This window comes from Odontesthes bonariensis, chromosome 24 (assembly GCF_027942865.1).
Source record: "Odontesthes bonariensis isolate fOdoBon6 chromosome 24, fOdoBon6.hap1, whole genome shotgun sequence".
Lineage (NCBI taxonomy): Eukaryota > Metazoa > Chordata > Actinopteri > Atheriniformes > Atherinopsidae > Odontesthes > Odontesthes bonariensis.
This window is the reverse complement of record NC_134529.1, coordinates 8,739,648-8,758,911: the sequence shown is the minus strand read 5'-3', so window position 1 is coordinate 8,758,911 and position 19,264 is coordinate 8,739,648. Positions and strand designations below refer to the sequence as shown.

The following is a 19,264-nucleotide window of genomic DNA, read 5'->3' as shown; positions in this document are numbered from 1 at the left end:
ATTGGACCTAACAAAGAACCTTTTCCCTTATTGAGTTAAAGCCTTGATCTTCAGCTGTACTATCAGTTAAACCAGTGTTTCCCAACCCTGGTCCTCAAGGCACACTGCCCTGCATGTTTTCCATGTTTCCCTGCTCCAGCACACCCGATTCAAATAATTGGGTCAGGTCTTAAAGCTCTCCAGAATCCTGAGGACGACCCATTCATTTGAATCAGGTGTGCTGGAGCAGGGAAACATGGAAAACATGCAGGGCTGTGTGCCTTGAGGACCAGGGTTGGGAAACACTGAGTTAAACAACAGTGCATTTTATCTAGGTAGATCAAATAAATCACTGTTTGGATATAATCAATTTAAAGTGGAAACAACACCATTATTCATATCAATTACTCAAAAAGTGAATGAAGAGAAAAGGGAAAAAAATTTCAATTTTAGGTATAGAGAGCATTGAAACCCCTGGCTACATGCTAACATGACCAAAAAACTACCAATACCATACCAAAAGTAGACACACATACTATACGCTCTGAGTATCATTTTACTCAGAACTGTCAGCCCTCTTTTAAAAGTCTGTCAGCTGTCAAGATTTTGTTGTCTGGACATATGAACTGGGATTTGGTGAAAGAATAAATGTTCAAAGGAGGTTCGAGAGAGAAGAGAAATGAGGACAACACACAAGAGCTGTCAGTATGAAGTCCTCATACGTTTCTTCATGTCCCTTTCCTTGGCCGACTGATGTTGCATCATTGTTCCAGCAGGTCAAATCCACAGCATAAGTGTGACTAAGTCACTTTCCACTCAAAGTTTTTCTTTCAAAAATTATTCAATCATAGTATTCAACCTCAGACAGCTGGTCTTTTTTCAGCTATATGTGACATGATTGTTAGTGTTATTTAAGTTGAAAATAAAATAAAAAATAAGACCTCTCTCAATTAAATTAAATGGCTCAAGACCTAACCACAAGTCTTCCATTTCAGTTAACATAATTCTTATATCTAATCCACTGGAAACTGACAGTCATGAAAGTGGCTATATTCATAAATACATCCTCACAGGTTGTCACAGAATATTTTTAAGAAGACAAAGAGAAATCCAATCTAAAGCCCAGAGAAAATTTCACCACCATAACTTTTTATTTAAACAACAGGTGGCATCTTTCTCACTCAATTTCTAGATGGACTGAAGTAAAACTAACTCAAGCCATGTCATGCAAGTACACAGGAGGAAGTATGTAGAAAGGCTAAATGCAAAAGAACCTCCAGTTATACAACATACTGTATCACAAGACTGATGATAAACATAAAACATTATCCGTAGTGTCGCACAAAACCATTAAATGCATGAATAAACCCCTTTTATATGAAACAGCTTATACACACACAAAATAAACAATGAATGAAGCTCCGGCCATTTCTTTGACTTGCACACACCAATTACTCTGGTTGTATTAACCTGCCAGGGGACTATTTCAGAAAAATGATGTCCTGAACAGGACCCCAAGTTTGCCCTGCTGCAGTCTGATTATTCACAAATTAATTTGTTAATATAAACCACGTTGGCGCAGCATTGCCTTAAATCATGAAAGCTTTAGAGCTAGATTCTAATGCACAAAGATCTCGGAATTATATCTAAACAGTTGACAGCTCACTCTAGCTCCTCATTTCTATATTCCAAAACAAATTGTTTGAATTGGCACAATACCTGTTGGCTCTTCTTGCAAGGTGTGCAAAAAGCAGGAAAAAATATGACTTTGCCTCAGAGGGATGCGTGTTTGTAATTTAAAAGGCTTTATCATCAGATTTTGGGGAATATTTCATGATCTATGTTTTGGTTAGATAATTTCTTTCTCTTGTTGTTAGCTTTTCTATTCAGTCTCCTCTCGGTCCTGTCTGCCACTCACCACCTGTTCCTCTTTGAAAATTGACTCACCTGCATCCACTTGTGTAATCACCTCCCCCTGTATATCCATTGGTTTTCTCTCTTTTCTGCCAGATCTTCAGCCATGTTTGGTGATGCTACAGTTTATCACCAGTCTCTGTTTGAGGTTTTGGTTGGACTTCTTTTGCTGAATTTGTTTCTAGATGACCTGCCCTGCATGGCTTTGCTATGTTTATCAAGGTGTATTTTTCCTTTCTCCATCTGCATAACTCTTAGCTCTGCCTGCATTTTGGTCAAGCCTTAAACTACAACCATGACAGGCTTTCAGAAACACCAAAACACAGTGACCTTGAGGTGCATAGTACAACAAAACCTAAAACTCTTTAACACTTCAGTAAAGAAAATGAAATCAAATTAATTAAAAATTAAATTAAAATTGTATTTTCTAATGTTTTTCCTTTTGTTTTAATTAAATTCCATCTTTTAGGCACAGTAAAAACACATTTGATGAGAAGATAGCTGCCATGTCTCATGGAGATAATTATATCCCACAATCCTTTGCTACAGCCAAAACGAGGCTTGATTTTGATACTATAGAGTCATACCAACTATAATTAATGGAAATAGAGGAAATAGGTGTAGCTGAGCAACCTGTAACAACGGCTTTCACTTTTCTGGCTTTTTCTTCTTTTATTTTAAATTACCAACATTGATAATAAAGCAGTGTCTAGTTTTATCATATCATCATAAATGTGTCATATCCTTTTTGAAACAATGTGATAGAAACCAAAAAGATGAAATATCAAAGTGCTTTTTGTGGAATATTATTTTCAAACAGCTGTATTTGAACTACTACAGACACATCACAACTTAATAACAGTGTGGTCACGTTTTCATTACAGCACAGTCATCTTTTCTTATGTGTATGTGAATTTCTTCTACCATTTTCCATAACCTTATGGTGGTTTCTAATGAGGTCAAGGAAAATAGCTTTGAAAAAGAGAATATGAGGTCATTTCTTATCTATTCGATCATACTCTTTGTGTTTACGTAAATGTTGGGTTGGAGTTAGGTGATGTAGTGGTTTCATTAGGTTATAAAGCTCCAGGTAATGAGTGCAAGCCAATGTAATGTCCTCTGAAGTTGAAACCCAGCTGTGCGCATCTGTGTTTGCCACTCACACAGACATTTAGCTCCATGTCAGCTGGCTCTTTAGATCAATAGTCTCATCAGCCAGCTGTTTGTTTGTCTCACTTCTTTCTGAGGACTTACACACGGTGTGTGGGCTCCAGAGCTCCAGAATAGAGGGCTGCTTCTGTTAAAAAAAGGAAAATGTTGCATTTGTTTGCAACTGCAAATCAGAAAAGGACTGAGTACATTTCAGAGTTAATGGCTTCCAACCTGCTGTCTTTAGTCCAAACATACCATCTGTTGACTGGTACTCCAAACCAGCTCACATTGGCAACAAAATGCCTGATTTGTTTCCCTGTAACACTCAAGTTCACACTCCCATAGCTCTATCATGCTCCCAGGAACCCATGTGGCCTTGTAAACCGGGATCAATACAACCAGATTAGCTCTGACTCTTCATTTTGCATATAAATGAAATGTTAAGGTTGAATACTCCCATCTGATCAGTCTGGATAAATCAGTGATTTAAAGATTCAGCGTATCGTCTCATCTTCACCACCTGAGATTTATTCGGCTCAATTGCTTTAAAGGATTTCTAGTGTCAGATGAGGTCACCTTGAGATCAAAATTAAACACGCGTGGGATTTGATACTTTGGAATTACAATCCCAATTCCAAGAAAGTTATAATGCTGTGTAAAGTGCAAATAAAAAAGACTTAAATGATTTGCAAATTTAGAAAAACCTTAATCACAATAGAACATGGAAAACATTAAATGTTGAAAGTGAAACATTTTACTATGTCATGAAAAATATGATCTCATCTTGAATTTGATAACAGCAACACGTCTCAAAAAAGTTGTGACAGGGGCACTAAAGGATAGAAAGTGGCACTAAAAAGAAACAGCTGGAGAACATGTTGCAAGTAAAAAGTCTGATGGCAACAGGTCAGTAGTATGATCAGGTATTTAAAAAAGCACCTCAGGGAGGCAGAGTCACTTAGAAGTAAAGATGGGCAGAGGTTCAGCAGTCTGCAAAAAACTGCATCTACAAATTTTGAATCAATTTTTTTTTTTTTTAATGCTCCTAAACATAAGATTACAAAGAATATAACGGAATATAAAATTGTCAAAAGATTCAGGGAATCTGGAGAGATCTCTGAGCACAAGGGACATGGACTAAAATCAGTACTGGATGATCTTCAGGAACTCGTGCAGCACTTCAACAGAAACAGACATTATTCTGTCACTGAAATCATTGCATGAGCTCAGGAACACTTTCAAAAATCATTGTCTGTGAACACAGTTCACCTTGCCATCCACAAATGCAGGTTTCATGCAAAGAAGAAGACATATGTGAACATGATCCAGAAACATCACCATCTTCTCCAGGCCAAAGCCCATTTAAAATGGACTGAAGCAAAGTGGAAAACTGTTCTGTGGTCAGATGTGGCCAAATTTTAAATTCTTTTTTGGAAATCATGGATGCAATATCCTCAGGGCTTAAGAGGAAAGGGACCGTGCTGCTTTTTATAAGTGCCATGTTCTAAAACCTGCATCTCTCATGGTATGGGGGTGCATTAGGGCCCGCTGAACTGGCAACTTACACATCTGGAAATGTATCATCAGTATATCGATTTAAACAAGTTTTAGAGCAACATAATCTTTCAGCCAGACAACACCTTTTACAGGGAAGGCCTTACACATTTCAGCAGGATGATGCTAAACCACATACTGCAACTATTACAGCATCCCCGCTTCATATTACAAGAGTCCAGGTGATGGACTCGCCTGCCTGTAGTCCAGCCATTTTACCAGCTGAAAACATTTGGCATATCATGAAACGTTGAGCAGCCCTAATCCAATATGCAGATACAGATCCTATTCCAGATGTCTACAGACTGTTGTTAAAAGAAGAGGAGATGCTACACAGTGGTAAAAATGGCCCTGCCCTAACTTTTTTTTTTAAATGTGTTGTTGCCATCAAAATCAAGATGAGCTGATATTTTTCATGATTTAGTAAAATTTCTCACTTTTCTATCTTCTATTGTGAATAAAACTTGGGTTTATGGCATTGGCAAATAATTGCATTCGGTTTTTTATTTGCATTTTACACAGCATACCAACTGTTTTCAAGGTGTGGTTGTAAAATATAAGGAATGTGCAGACATCATACAACAATGAAAAGACTATCATTATCATTATTGTTATATTAGATAAGATTTTTATACAACAATGAGAAGAAATGGGGAAGAAAATGAGAAACAATGAGAAGATAAGAAAAAAAAAGGAGGATGTTGCATGATTTCATAACCACGATGATCTGGCAACCTGCTCAGCGTGTATCCTGCCTCTTGCCCAGTGGTTGCTGGGACAGGCTCCAGCCCCCCTCATGACTCTGCATGGGATGAAGAGTTTATCAAAGATGAATGAATGGATGGATGATTTTATGACATCAGTAAGTTTCACACAAGTTTTTTAGGCAGCATTAGTGAAAGTGTTGACGACTGCTGTAGAAATGAAAGACAGGACGGATTATAAGAAATTGTACACAGGGGATGGCATCAGTCAAAACATCTGAGCTTGGTTTTTTTTCCTGCTGGATTACTAAAGAAAAAAATACAGCAAAAGTGATTTACTCTTTGCTCTGAATAAGATGACAAAATTCAAGGCTCAAGAAGCCCAGTTTCAAGACATGACAGATAGAAAATCAGCAACATTGATTTTTCATGTAAGCCAAATATTGTACAGGAACTCCAAATTAACAGGATTACATCTGGAGCCAAACCTTTCTTTACTCGACCTTTTTCATCTCAACACATGCTGTGATGACAGCGAGTAAATGCAGAGCGAGATCTCCTGCTGTTTCCAAAGTCTGTGTTATGCCTTTTCCTCTGGACCCTCCACAGTGCAACACACATGCAGCTGACAATTTCAGCAGCACCCATTGCCACCATGCTCCAGGCAAGCCTGGATGTCTGGCTGTTTCCCAGTGAGGGACGCCCACAAATCAAGGACACCATCAAGCTCCACAAATCTTTATGAAGTTCTTTCTTTTCTTTTAATTTGCTGCAAAGAAAGCTGATTGAGTTTGATTTGTCAAAATTGCTCTCATATCAATGAATTAAAAGAAGAAAAAGATGAGGAAAACTCAAGTCATTACATGTTGAAAAAAGATAAAGCTAAAAGGAATGCAACAAAGTGTGACTTTATGAAAGCTATTCTTTCACTGCTTCCAAAGCAAAGGGACTTAGTCCATCTGTTATGATTCCATATAGAAACAGCTATGTGAGAAAAAGCACTTCCATGGGCATTAATGTGCCAATCTTCTTCCCATATTGGAATTCGGTATCAGAAACAAGTTTGTCTTTATGTCAATTAAGCAAAACAGAACCCTAAAGGAAGCATCTCTTCATAAAAAATGAATTCAGCAGCTCTAAATATTTATTTTCTTTAAAGTGATTTATTGAGATGTGGCGGTTAGCGGTAAGAGGTGGGGCAGATTGGAGATGGCTCACACCACAACTGCTGCTCCGTATTGTTCAAAGTTGTTAACATGCTCTTTGTTGAGAAGCTGACAAATTTTGATTGATATGATTACAGTAATTTATGGGCCAGATTTACAAACCAGGTAAATAAGCAGGAGGACACAATCATGAAAAGGTGCTGATAGAAGTGGTCCACTCAGCAGGTGAGCAACTAACACTGTGGACCTATCAAAGCAAGCTCATTTTAATAAGGATCAAAGCAGTCTACAAAGAGCACAGCAAATAGGCTTGGTGTCACAACAAGAGGACCTGTTAATAATCTGGAGCAGGTAATTCACTAAAGACACAGACCCCACTTGGTTCTTGTGCAGACATAATAGGTCATAAACATGTCAAAGACCCTTCTTACCTGCTCTGTGGCTAAAAAATCTTTGAGCCAAGTAATTTGGCACTGATTAAAAAAGATTGTTTAAAATGAGAAAATGATTTTTTTTTAATGCAGCTTTTCTTGTCTTGTTGTCTGTTTGAAGCCTACTCACCCATTAACACAGCCTTCTTAGTCTTCACAGTGTTTTTCAGCCTATGCAGGGCTTTTTCTTTACTGTACACGCAGTCACACACCAGTGAATTCATTGGTGGTAATGTGGGGTTCAGTGTATTTCACAAGGAATCTTCGATACATGGACTGGGGACGCCAACGGTTAAGCCAACGACCTTCCGCTATTTACATTCTTAATTGCTTTTCATATTTTAGGTACAAAGACAACACATAAAAGTGAAGAGATTATGAAGTCATTAAAGCCCTCCATGTTGTAATTACAAGAACAAGGACAACCCTTTATATTCTCCGAACAGCTGTCACTATACTACTCTCCACCTCACAGAGATGTGAACATTGACTTTCCCTGGCCTGAAATCATTGCTTGACCTCTATTTGGGAGCATTATATATATCTTTATTCTTCCCATTAGTGACCTCATGACATCACCGCTGGAAATGCTGACAGGGAAGTTTCAGCTTCAGAAACCACAACACAATGAAAAGAACCATAACAATAAAGGTAATATGACCAGGAGTGTTGATACAGCTTGTGAGGTCACTTCCTTATTCTCAAATCATCTGTCTTGTCTGTTTTTATAGAGTTTTGTGTGCAAAGTGCTAGATATATATATAGTGCAGAATCGTATTTATCTTTATTGTAGCCGAATGTCTCAGGTTATCTTAGATTCCGTCAAACAAATCAGAGTGTGTTGGCATTCGGTATGTTCAGATATTTTGAAATCAATCGATAGGAGTGTGGAAACTCTCATTTCCCTGCAGCATCTCCATGCAGCAGCTATCACAGAAAGGTCAAACTCAACATTTAAGACAAACTTTAAATATGGTAATGGTAATGCAGCACCCAAACTATTAAAGGTTTCTCCTCTCAACATGTTATGCTCTTAAAGGGGAAAAAAAACATGTGCAACAAACATCAGGGTTTGTGCCAAGCTGTTCCCTCTGTATTCTGTACGTCTGTTAATATGACACTAACAACCTCCCAGACTATAGTTCCTGAGCATGTTTGCATATTTTTTGTTTAATATTACATACTAACCTCCACAATTCACAGATGATATTTGTAGACTTTAAAGGCTACAGTTTTGTCATATTTGTGAGCAACTGCCACAATCAAGGCAAAAATTGGGCTAAAAATAACTGTAGTAGCTGAAAATCCTAATCAGGTCACAGATTTTGGTGTTACACCATCACACAGCATCAATTTACCCCCTGAAGTCAGGAGTTGGTGATCTACCTCTGCCTCAGTTGGTAAGTTTGTTTTATTGTGTGACTTTTGTTCTTGTGATGCATCAGTTTGGATTAAAAAAATTAAAAAAGTAATAAACTAACATATTACAACACTAAGGATGAAGCAGCATTCAGTGTCATTTGTCAGTCCATTAAGTTTCAACTTTTGGTTCCAGCATGCTGGAGAACACAAACATTTAATTAAAAGGAAGAGAGAATAAACAAAAATGTTATCACAGAGCCTCGTATTTTCCCCAAGAAAAACAGCACCTCAAGCCATGCAATAAAAGAGCGCTTCAGTTTGCACTGCATTGTGGGTGGGGTGTGACATAAGGGGAAGTAAACCTGGTTGGAAAAAAATTCAGTCAACCATGAGAGCTTTACTGAGACAAGTCACGAATATTAGGGGATAAGATGGGGTTCTTCTCCAAAATTCAGAAAAGAGAAGAATTATGTTTAGCTGTTACCACAAAGTTGGAAGCAAAAGGGAAGCACCCTTTATTTCAAATACATGCATTACTGCAGCATATAACTCTATAAACAAAAAAAAATTCAATAAACATATGCCCAGAAAAATGCAAAAATAGGTCTCTGCATGTACTTAACAATAAAGCCTAATTCCTAATTTCTCGCTTCGACTCAATCCCCTTTTTTGATTCTTGGCCATCCAAAAGCCCCCAACACTCAATTTGAAGGTGTAGATCACCAATACTCCTTGACCTCTGAAGGAAAAGGGTCACCTTACTTCAGCAAAATGAAGGGGTAGAAAAGTAGTTGGGATGGGGCCAAAGTCTAATCAGACAGACCAAGACATGCTAAGACAAAGGTTAAAAACAAGACCACCTATGGTCCTGTCTAATTCAAATAGACACAACATAACATGATCACAAGAAATCTCAGTTTGTTGTGTGGTGGGTATCATAAACACAGACCGTTTAAATCTCCATCATTATGTCGGTTTGAAGAGTTTGGGTTTGATGGATGGTGGTGATGATACAATTTTACTTTGGAACATTGACACAGATCCGCCTATTTATCCTCTCAGGACGCTCCACTCCCCGAACACACACGCGCACACTCGCACTTTCACTGTCGAACGCACACCAGACAGCGGCATGCATTTTTACACATACAGTGTGAACTGTGCACGCCTCACCTCTCCATATTTCTCACATTTTGTCGCGCACAAGAAAACAAATAAACACCTCCACGGGAACACTGGTGCACTCCCTGTGTCACTTAACTGAGGAGACGAAGTCCCCCAAATCAAAGGAGAGATTCATGACTCTCCGTGGCGCGCGCGCACACACCTCTGAAACGTGCAATAACATCATCCAGCGCATCACTCTAAAAACATCGCCGCACTCACAATGTTGCATGCGGAGCGTCAAAGCGCAACAAGAATCCAGTCCTAATTTATTCCTCTTCTTTAGTCTAAACCAACTCCTCAATCTTTCCACATCTTTTTCGGTCTCTCCCATCTCCCTCCATCCTTCTAACTCACCTGAGCGCCCGCTTATCTTCATCACTCGCTGGAGCTCCGGAGCCAAGAAGCGGCTTCACCACCGACCCAACAAACGCCTCACAGAGCGCAGAGAGAGGGAGGAAGCAGACGCAGGTCTCTCGCTCTCTCTTTATCTGTAGCACACACACACACGCACGCACGCACGCACGCACACGTACACTAACATAGTCAGTCCAGTCAAACACGTTTCTGTAACAACACTTTCTCCAAAAAAAAGTTTAGGCGCAATAGGAATGCGCTTATTTTCAAATACTTTATTTAAAATTGTGCTGTGCTGCATCCTATCTTTTTTTTTTAAATAAATTACAGTATTTGGGGATTGAGGAAACATGTTTTGAAAACAAAATGTTTCCATCATTCTTATTTGATGAAGATTTCAGTGACTCAACACTCATAATGTTTTAACATTGATTGGTGACAGATCTGTAGTGCTGGTAGGACAGTTTACCACCTCTTCTAGGATGGAGCCATGTTGCCTGTAGTATGAGCAAATTTTGGCATCACCATCTCTGAAAAACGGGGCTTCTGGATGATTGCACAAGTCACTCTATGTATCCTTCAGCAATAGTGTCCACATGTCCAAAATGTAGCAGTGTCACAATGGGCCCAGAAATTGTGAGATGGGAACATTTTTCATTGCCTGTCATTTTCTTATTAATCTTCTTATCAGATGATTTGATTCAACCCTGAAACCATCTATTGATTTTCAAGCTGAAGCGTGTATTTTCCATCCCTTAACATATTACTATTAATATCTTGATGAATTATTTTATTCCCAGCCTGAACAAATAATGACTCACAGCAAAGTGGAAAATAAATATATATTATCAGGTAATATTAGGACTTGGATTTGGACACCTCTCTTTTACAATGCCGTCATCTACCCCATCCTTCCTTTAAATAAGTGTTTTTGAACATTTTGTACAATATCACATTTTGAGACAGTTCAGACTGTAAGCTTGTTGAAAATTGATTCAATTTCAAAACTTGGACATGTTGTAATTTTGAATAGCAGATGTAGGCTTATAGCCCAGAAAGCACAGTGTTTCCACAGCTTGTGAGTCTTGCTTTGAAAACTAAAGTGCTGCATTTTGCACGTTTGTATCTGTAACGCATTGTAAGGGTGTAAGGCTGTTTTGTCACAGATGTGCAAGTTAGACATGCTGTATGCACTAATGCTCCCCTATATAATCCCAGATGCATGCCTTTGAACTGTGCGCTGATAACAAGCCTCCCCTCTTTAGCTCAGTGAACTCAACATTCACGATTTCTAAAAGAATTTAAAATTTCAATTCGTAGAGGCCACAGGATAGTTTTCCACTTCAGATGATCTAAAAAGCACCCCACAGAAAACGGGACTAATGCATTTAGTATTAATGCATCATAGTATTTGCATTTGTGGACAGAGCAACAAATTATTCCCACCACAGAAAACAGTGTCCGTTTTTAGATCAGTGTCGGGAAGTGATGGTAAATAATAATCAGTTTTAGGGAGTCAAAACCAAAAGGATGAATGGAGGCCACTCCCTCACTTTGTGTGCATCAGCTGTGTGCTTTTATGTTCATATCATACAACCCTAACCCTTTATTTTAGAAGCTGCATTTTCTTCTGTTAGCAGCTAAGAGCTACAATCTCACTCCTCTGCAAGATTAATAAAACTATCTTCTAGTCATAAACCTGTTGGTCAGACAATCAAAACACCACCCTAAGTGTGACTTTGCTTTGTAATATGTGACCACTATCATAGTGTTCTCCTGTGTTAAAATATGATTATATGTTCCACTTTTTATCATTTTTTCCCCCCAAAATCTCAGATCTATCCCTTTTACTTTTCCAAGCAAGAAATAAGATGAAGTGGCTATATAAACATTGTACTTTGGTCATTTCCTCTGGATATTTAGCAGTTGAAAGTTAATCTTCCAGCAGGTTAAGATATTAATTCATTTCTTAATGCTGGTGTCAGATTTGTCTAGCAGCCCAGAGGCAAACACTGTTGAGGCCACTGAATGCATTTTCGGTTAAGCAGCAGGCTTTGTCAGGGTCACAGATGGTGCAGATTTTTAATATTGAAGCTTTGATCTTGTCTATCTGCCTTCCAAAAGCTCCCGTGTCCGCATGCTACGCAGGCTGTATGAGGCGGATTTCTATGTCAGGGTTTGCGGTTGTACAGATGAGGGGCAGCTTTGAACATCCTTTGCACAGTATTTAAAAATATCTCACAAGTATTACTCCATAAATAACTTAACAGGCCAGTGGTTCCATCAGGAAATAGATGGCAACTAAGTGAACAGTTTAGGATGGATTGAGGAGCCACAGCTGACATTATTTTGAAGGGATTCTAACATTTGAATGACATTTATCAAATGTAGCTTATTCACAAGTTTAAGCAAAAGGACAATTTTCATTATATTACACCATCAGCAGTTGGAATTATACCCCCCAGTTATGATCCACAACATTTTATGTTGTAGATGAGATGAACTACTTTTACCCACTTTTTCATTCTTCTCTATACTGTCATGGCAGTTTACTTTAATGACACCACGTCCACCAGTGTCAAGAAAGGATCTTTATAATACTCTCAAATTCTTACTGTCATTTTCTGGCTTAAACCAAATATCACTGCAACAAGTTAAGTTTAACAGAAGAATTAGGTCATGCAAATGAAGGTGTTAAGAGGAGATTAACACTGAGATTAACCCTGAAAGTGTTGCTCCAGAAAACTTTCAGTAGTTTTACCGTTCACTCAAAGCTCTGTTGTGGAGGTATAGTTGAAGCTGCACACGTCAGTAAAACATAAAAAGGATTTTCATCCTGTTCAGTTATTCTTTAATACCTTATTATAAAATGCAAACTAAAACACATGTTCAGAAATTGAATATCATGAGATATTAAAGTTGTTTTCACAAGATAAGAAATTTGTTCTTTTAACTCAAATGAAAATAAAAGGGTTTTGTTGAGTGTTCACAAGGATGAAGTACAGTGATGAGTAATTCACAATCCTGAGATACCAGGTAGAAAATATTTATGACACTTCGTAGCTTTTGCATCAGTGTGGTTCTGAAATGTATAAAGAGACACTGCTGAGACACTCTCCGGAAATATTTTTTTTTCTTTGCTTTTCAATCCATCCCACCACGGAGTGTTATCTTTCCTCATTTATCATCCTGAATGTATGCGAGGCCAGGTTACATGTCTGAACCGGGGAGCTGCAAGCCCGGCAGTTAAAATTCTCAGCTGATGGGGACTTTGGCCGAGCACCGAGGCACATCAAAGCATCTGATGCAACTGTGGACCGAGGGAGGAAACTGGGTGCTTACTGGAGACAGGAAGAGTTGCACTCCTTCATTTGCTGCATGTGAAACCCAGTCTCACATTACCCATGTCAACAGACAGCATATTTACTGCAGTCCAAGCAGCATATTCTCAGTTAGACTAAAAATATTTGCTGTCCTAATTCAATAAGCTCTTACTGGGACAGAGAGTGAAGGGCCAACAAGCTTCAACAGCAAGCTGTTCCTCTCTTTTTGCTTCCTCATGTTCATGATGCTCTGGACTGTGCATACAGGGGTAAAAATGGGCATCAATAAGCTTAAAAATCAATATGTGCACTTACAAGCATACCGTCGTCAAAAACATTGATACTAATGGACCGATCGTTTCATGCACTGACACACACACACAGATTACAGTTACTCATGGATGGAAGCTATAGCCTTCACTCTGTACCAACTGAATTATTGAGCATCAGTAAACAGGAAAGGAAGGAAGGAAGTTCCCACTGGAGAATATGTGAGCATATCAGTGTGTAAGTGTGTATGAGACGATAAGGGGTTGGGTGAGGAATGGCCCATATTTGGTGCTCTTTTACTACTCTACTCTCTTGACATGTGCATATATGTACACATACTTATATTTGAGACATAATCAAAGTTGGGCAAGAGATTAATTTATACAGTCATTGAAAAGAAAGTATCACCTGCAATTCCAAGGTTTAACCTATCAGATATAATAATAAAAAAAAACAGTTTCTTACTGCAGCCTCATAACACATGACATTTTTCAACATGCTATTACTTGTGTAACAAAACCAAGCAAAAAATGCAGAAGTTAAGTGTGCTACACTAAGTGTGCACTTACTGTTTATAGGAATTTAAAAGGGTAAGTAGCTGCCAGGTGATGCTGATCAAAATCTTTTGATTAACTGATCACTATTAAGCATTTATATTTCTAAAAAGCTGAAGTTTAGCCAGTTTGCTGGTCTGGAGCACTCAGGTGTGTGTTAACACGATGCCAAGGATGAAAGACGTCGAGAAGCAATTGCTGCTGCCCGGTCAATCTGTTCAAGTTTATAAGGCTATTTCCAAACTATTTGGAGTCATTCTACAGAGAGAAAGATTATTTATAAAGTTGAAAACGTTCACAGTTGACAGTCTTCAAAGGAGTGGACGCCCCAGTAAGTTCACCCTAAGGTCAGACCATGCCATGCTCAGAAATTGCAAAAAACCCAAGAGCTTCATCTCAGACTCTACAGACCTCAGTTAGCATGTTAAATGTTAAAGTGCATGGCAGTGCACTGAGAAGAAGACTGAACGAGTATAGCTTGCTTGGAAGGGCTGCAGGTGAAAGCCTCTTCCCTGTAAAAGGTAGCATGGCAGCACAGCTTCGGTTTCCAAAGTTGCATCTGAACAAACCCCAAGACTTTTGGAGCAATGTCCTTTGGTGATGTTTGGTCTTAAAGCGAAGCACCGTGTTTGGAGAAAACCAAAGAGCATATCAGCACAAGCACCTTATAGCAACAGTCAAGCACGATGGTGTTAGTATTCCAAAGTATATACTAGAGTCAAACATAAGGCCATCTGTCTGACAGCTAAAGCTTGGCTGAAATTAGGTCATGCAACAAGACAATGATCCCAAGCACAGCACTTGATCTACAACAGAACAACTGAAAATGAGAAGACTCTAAGTGTGCATGACTTTGCATGTTCACAACGCTTTTCGGCTCCAGACAGTAAAACTGTGTCAGACTATTTGAGCACATGTTGACGAGCGAGAACCTGAGAATGACTGCCATGACTATCCTCAATCATGACGACATCTTCACCGTAATGGCTGTCCAACACAGGCAGACTGACCGACTCTTTCAGCTCTTTCCAGTGAGACACAGCATCATTTCATTTTTCATTCACTAGCCGAGAAGAATAAAATGCAACATCATCTTGGAGAACATAGACTCAGTGCCAAAGAAGCAGCAAACTGCCATGCATTGGCGTACTGTCTAGGGTGTACCCCCCCATCTCACTATTTGAAAATTGGGATAGGCTGCAGCCCCCCCACAGCCCTGATGAGGATAAGGTAGTTATTGAAAATGCTTGAATGGATAGACACGTATTATTCATGGTGTATTCCCAACTGCTCATGTACTGCATACTCGTAACAGCTGGCTCCTGAATTCCCTTAAGATTAAACAGGAAGAGGATCCGCAGCTCTGTCTGTCTATGAATAAGTCAGTAAAAGAAATTCACATTCATTTTGAATGTGGGAGTCATGCTGCGATACTATTCAAGATACTGTTATCCTCGATTGAGAGAACCACAGCAATGCTGCTTCATGCTTTTGTCTCAAAAAGCCCAAACTGAACCTGTACATGACAACCAAACATGGAAACAAACATTCAGATATCCATTCATCTATTTTTTTTCCAAGGTTTACTGTATTTTAGCCACAACAGGAGCTCAGATGTTCTCTTACCTTGCGTTTTCCTCCAGTTTCTCCTGTGAGATCCCATGACACTCCCAGGCCAGATGGGATACATAATCTCTTGTGTGTTCAGGGTTTGCCTCTGTGTGCTTTTCCGGTTGAATGTGTCTAAAGTCTAAATAAGACAGACCCAAAGGATCTAAACTGACTCACTGGAAATGCAAAAGAAGCAGCACAAATGTTCGCCCACAAAAAAAGAAATTCAATTTGATTGATTGTATCTGTTGGGAATATTTCAGGTACAAGACAAAAACTCATGACCTAGATGTGAAAGACAGTGCGGAGCAGGTTGAGTTGGTAGAGAAACTGTAGCAAACATACAGAAAACTTTTTAGCGACCCATCTAGTTTGAAAATCTCTTTCACATTGCAGTACATGTCTTTGTGAAAATGACTAATTGGAGACATGGCAAATATATCAAAGCGTGTCACTGGAGCCGTCTGCAGAATATCCACAAACGAGACGAAACGCAGACTGACAGGAACTGTATAAATCGAGAGACAGCCTTAAAACACACAGGGACGGCTCATATCTCTGATGGCACCAAACAACAGTGCTCTGCCCCTGAAGAACAAAACACCTCTACTTTCTCCGTCTCTCTCCTTGAGAGCTTGATAAGAGCCGAGAGCTGAAGGGAGACATGAAGGCGTTTGTGTGGGCTGCTGGAGTGTGTGGGATAAAAGCATCAAGGGTCCATATCCAACACAAGCAAAAGACAGAGTCAGGAGATGGCCACATGCTGCTGGTAAATGGCAATGATTAATTCTTTTTTTTTAGTCATATGGTAGCAGAAATGAGGCAGACAGAGTCGCTTTATAAGTGAAAGTCATTCTGTATTACACAGCAGAATCGGTGTTGTGACTGCAGACATTATAAAGCCCATTTCATTATTCCAACACATTTGGCTACAAAGTGCAAGTTATTGGAGAAAAAGGCTAATTTTGTTTTTTTTACATTGCAAAAAGTGTGAAAATCAGGAGTAATCCATTAGCAAAAAAGCTATGAAATCTTCACAACTATGTTTTAAACAAAGTAGAACTGCTTAGTTTTTTCATTCAATGGGTTTCTACTGACCAAAACAAGCAAACCAAACACTCTAGAGAGGTATTTTTGTGCTTTTACCAGCCACTTTAGATTCTTCTTTAGACTTAGACCAGGGGTGTCAAACTGACCGGTGAAAGGGCCGGTGCGGCTGCAGGTTTTTGTTCCAACCCTGCAGCAGCACAGCTGATTTGTTTCATTCAATCAACTGAACTGGTTAAGACCTTCAGTGCAGACATCTCTATATGTGTATTTCAGCACGACAGAAGCACTCAATGACGTCAATTTCTGATGAAATTGTTCAGGTTTTAAAGGGGTTTGATAATACCAGACATTTAACAGCAAGGAACTAAACAATTTCCTATTTACTACTTTAGTTAGCAGTAGAGATTTCAAGGAGAGAGAGAAAATGTTTTGAATCTTAACAAACAAGCTAAAAAAAATAATTGGACTTGTGCTGTTACAAGACAGTGACAACAAATTGCTTCAAAAAGGTTTACTTAATGCATAAAAAAATGATGCTATTTGCTGAGAACCAGTTTTAGTTTTTGGTACTATTAACATAACGGCCATTTTAAATTTGTTGCCTTTTTTTGACGAAGAAAGGCGACTGGTTTCCCTTATTAAACCGACTCAGTTATACTTTTATTCTTGGCTTTTTGCAATTAAACTCTTAAGCACAGAAACACAGCAGGTTCGCTCTCAGTTTAGGTTTTCTATAGTTCCCTCTGTAACAGATGCTTGTAAGGAACTCTGGGTGATTCAGCCCCCATCTTTTTCCACCTGTACCAAAGATGACTAAGCTGTGGCCTCCTCCGCACTAAACATCTCCTCTGTACTGGCATCACAGAGACGGCTGTGCTGACCTCAAACAGTTCCGGGCATCGTCACAGGTGGACCGAGGGACACAAACACAGATGGTATCTAATGGTATCATAGCATTTGTTTATTCAGAGTAAAAGCTGTTGGCCGAAGGATCATTGGTAACAAATACAGGTGACTTTGTTTGTGTGTGATGCCAAAAATCTCAGCAACTGCTTGCAATCAAACAGGGTTCAAGGAAAACTATATAATCATTATGATGATAGTACTTGTGGCAGCTTCGATGAAATCAAGCTTATTGATGGGGTTTAAAATGTTGGTTATTACAACAACTACAGTAGCTGTGGACACAGAGCTTTAAGGTCACCATTTTCCTCTCATCTGAAAAAGGGAAGGATTCCAAGTATATTTATTCTTATTCAAGCTGAAAAATCTTAAAAACACTATTTGAAATTTTGGATGTGCAAATCACACCTCGCAGATTGTGCTTTCTCCGTTATTTTAATCTGGTTTACAAATATTAACGTGTTAAATAGTCTAAACTAATTTGCTCAATATCTCTCTGTGAATTGACTTTTTTCAATTTTCTTTGTCATTTTTATTTTGTAATTTAAGCTTCAGTCATGCTTTTTGATAATTCATTTTAAATACTCAGATGGCCTATTATTTTTTCATTTAAAAAAATGGTCTAAAATTACTTTAATATCCCGTTATCAGAGACATACCTTTAAAACATATTACACATGACAGTATAACTGGCTTCAAAGTGAGAATTATTTAACGAAAACATTTTGTTTTTACTCCAAAAAAAAAAAATAATCTTGGCTCAAATTGCATTTAATTTGCCCAAAGGCACACGTAAGAATTTGATCCTACATAATACTGGACCTTTAACAATGTGATAAAAACAGAGCCTTTTTGGTTGATAAATTTGAATATTTTGGAGGTCCAGAGTCTAGATGAGAATCATATCCTGAATCTGTGGTTGAAAGAATTTCAACCTCAAATACCTGCAAATCACCGCACTTGTAGTCAAGACTCATTAAAGACAAACAAAAAAGCAGTGAACTAAACAGCGAGCTGAGGGCTTGGCCATCGTTTAGTCAGAGAAGGTATGATTGATGTCAGACACGGCCATTCTCCTAAAACTGGAAAGAACACAAAATACTTCAAATCTGATATCATGCCTTTCCACTCAGAAATGCGTCACTTGTCGTTTAAAAAAAGAAGCCTCAACCCCTCAGAAGAAAAAATGAAAAATTACTATTAATCAAAATTTTTGCAAATCATTCTGTGGTTCAATGCAATTCCAATTCAGCAGGATGCTGCTGTTTCTCTAACAAAGCTTAGAGAAACACCTTCAAATGGTTTTATCCAGAAACAAAAACTGTTAAATTGCATCATCATTCCCCAACATCTCATTCTATGGCTACTGCATGAAAGTCTTACTGTACTGAAGCCTAAATGTCCTCACTTGAAGCTTTGGATAAACAACTCTGCTCTCTGCTATATGACTAACTATAAGAGCAAATGCAGGTGAGGTGGACTGAGGTGGCTGTGAGAACAGTTAAAATGCAATCAGTTGAATCAATGAGAAGAGGAAGAGAAAGAGCCTGAGGCAGCCACAGGTCAAATCCCAGTCCTCTCAGCCACGCCTCACTCTGCAGTTACTCACTGCACGATACAATCAGAGACAAATCCACTTTCCCCTGACTGAAAGTGAGCAGTTATCAGTGTGAGAGCCAGTGAGGAAAACACGAAGACAATTCGTCTAAAGTAGGCATCAAGAAATCGAGATTTAAAAAAAATGTTAGCAGCACAAATAAGAGCACATCA

The 19,264-nt window shown here is 38.7% G+C and overlaps 1 protein-coding gene across 2 annotated transcripts in view; it reads right to left on the bottom strand.

Annotated features, from left to right (window-relative positions):
- Positions 1 to 9,874, bottom strand: part of rgs6 (regulator of G protein signaling 6) — an 83,736-nt gene extending 73,862 nt beyond the window's left edge. For both annotated transcript variants that reach the window (XM_075459606.1, XM_075459607.1), the window contains exon 1: positions 9,784 to 9,874. The gene's annotated coding sequence lies outside the window, so the exon portion shown is untranslated. The remainder of the gene's footprint in view (positions 1 to 9,783) is intronic.
- Between the last annotated feature and the right edge of the window lie 9,390 nt (positions 9,875 to 19,264).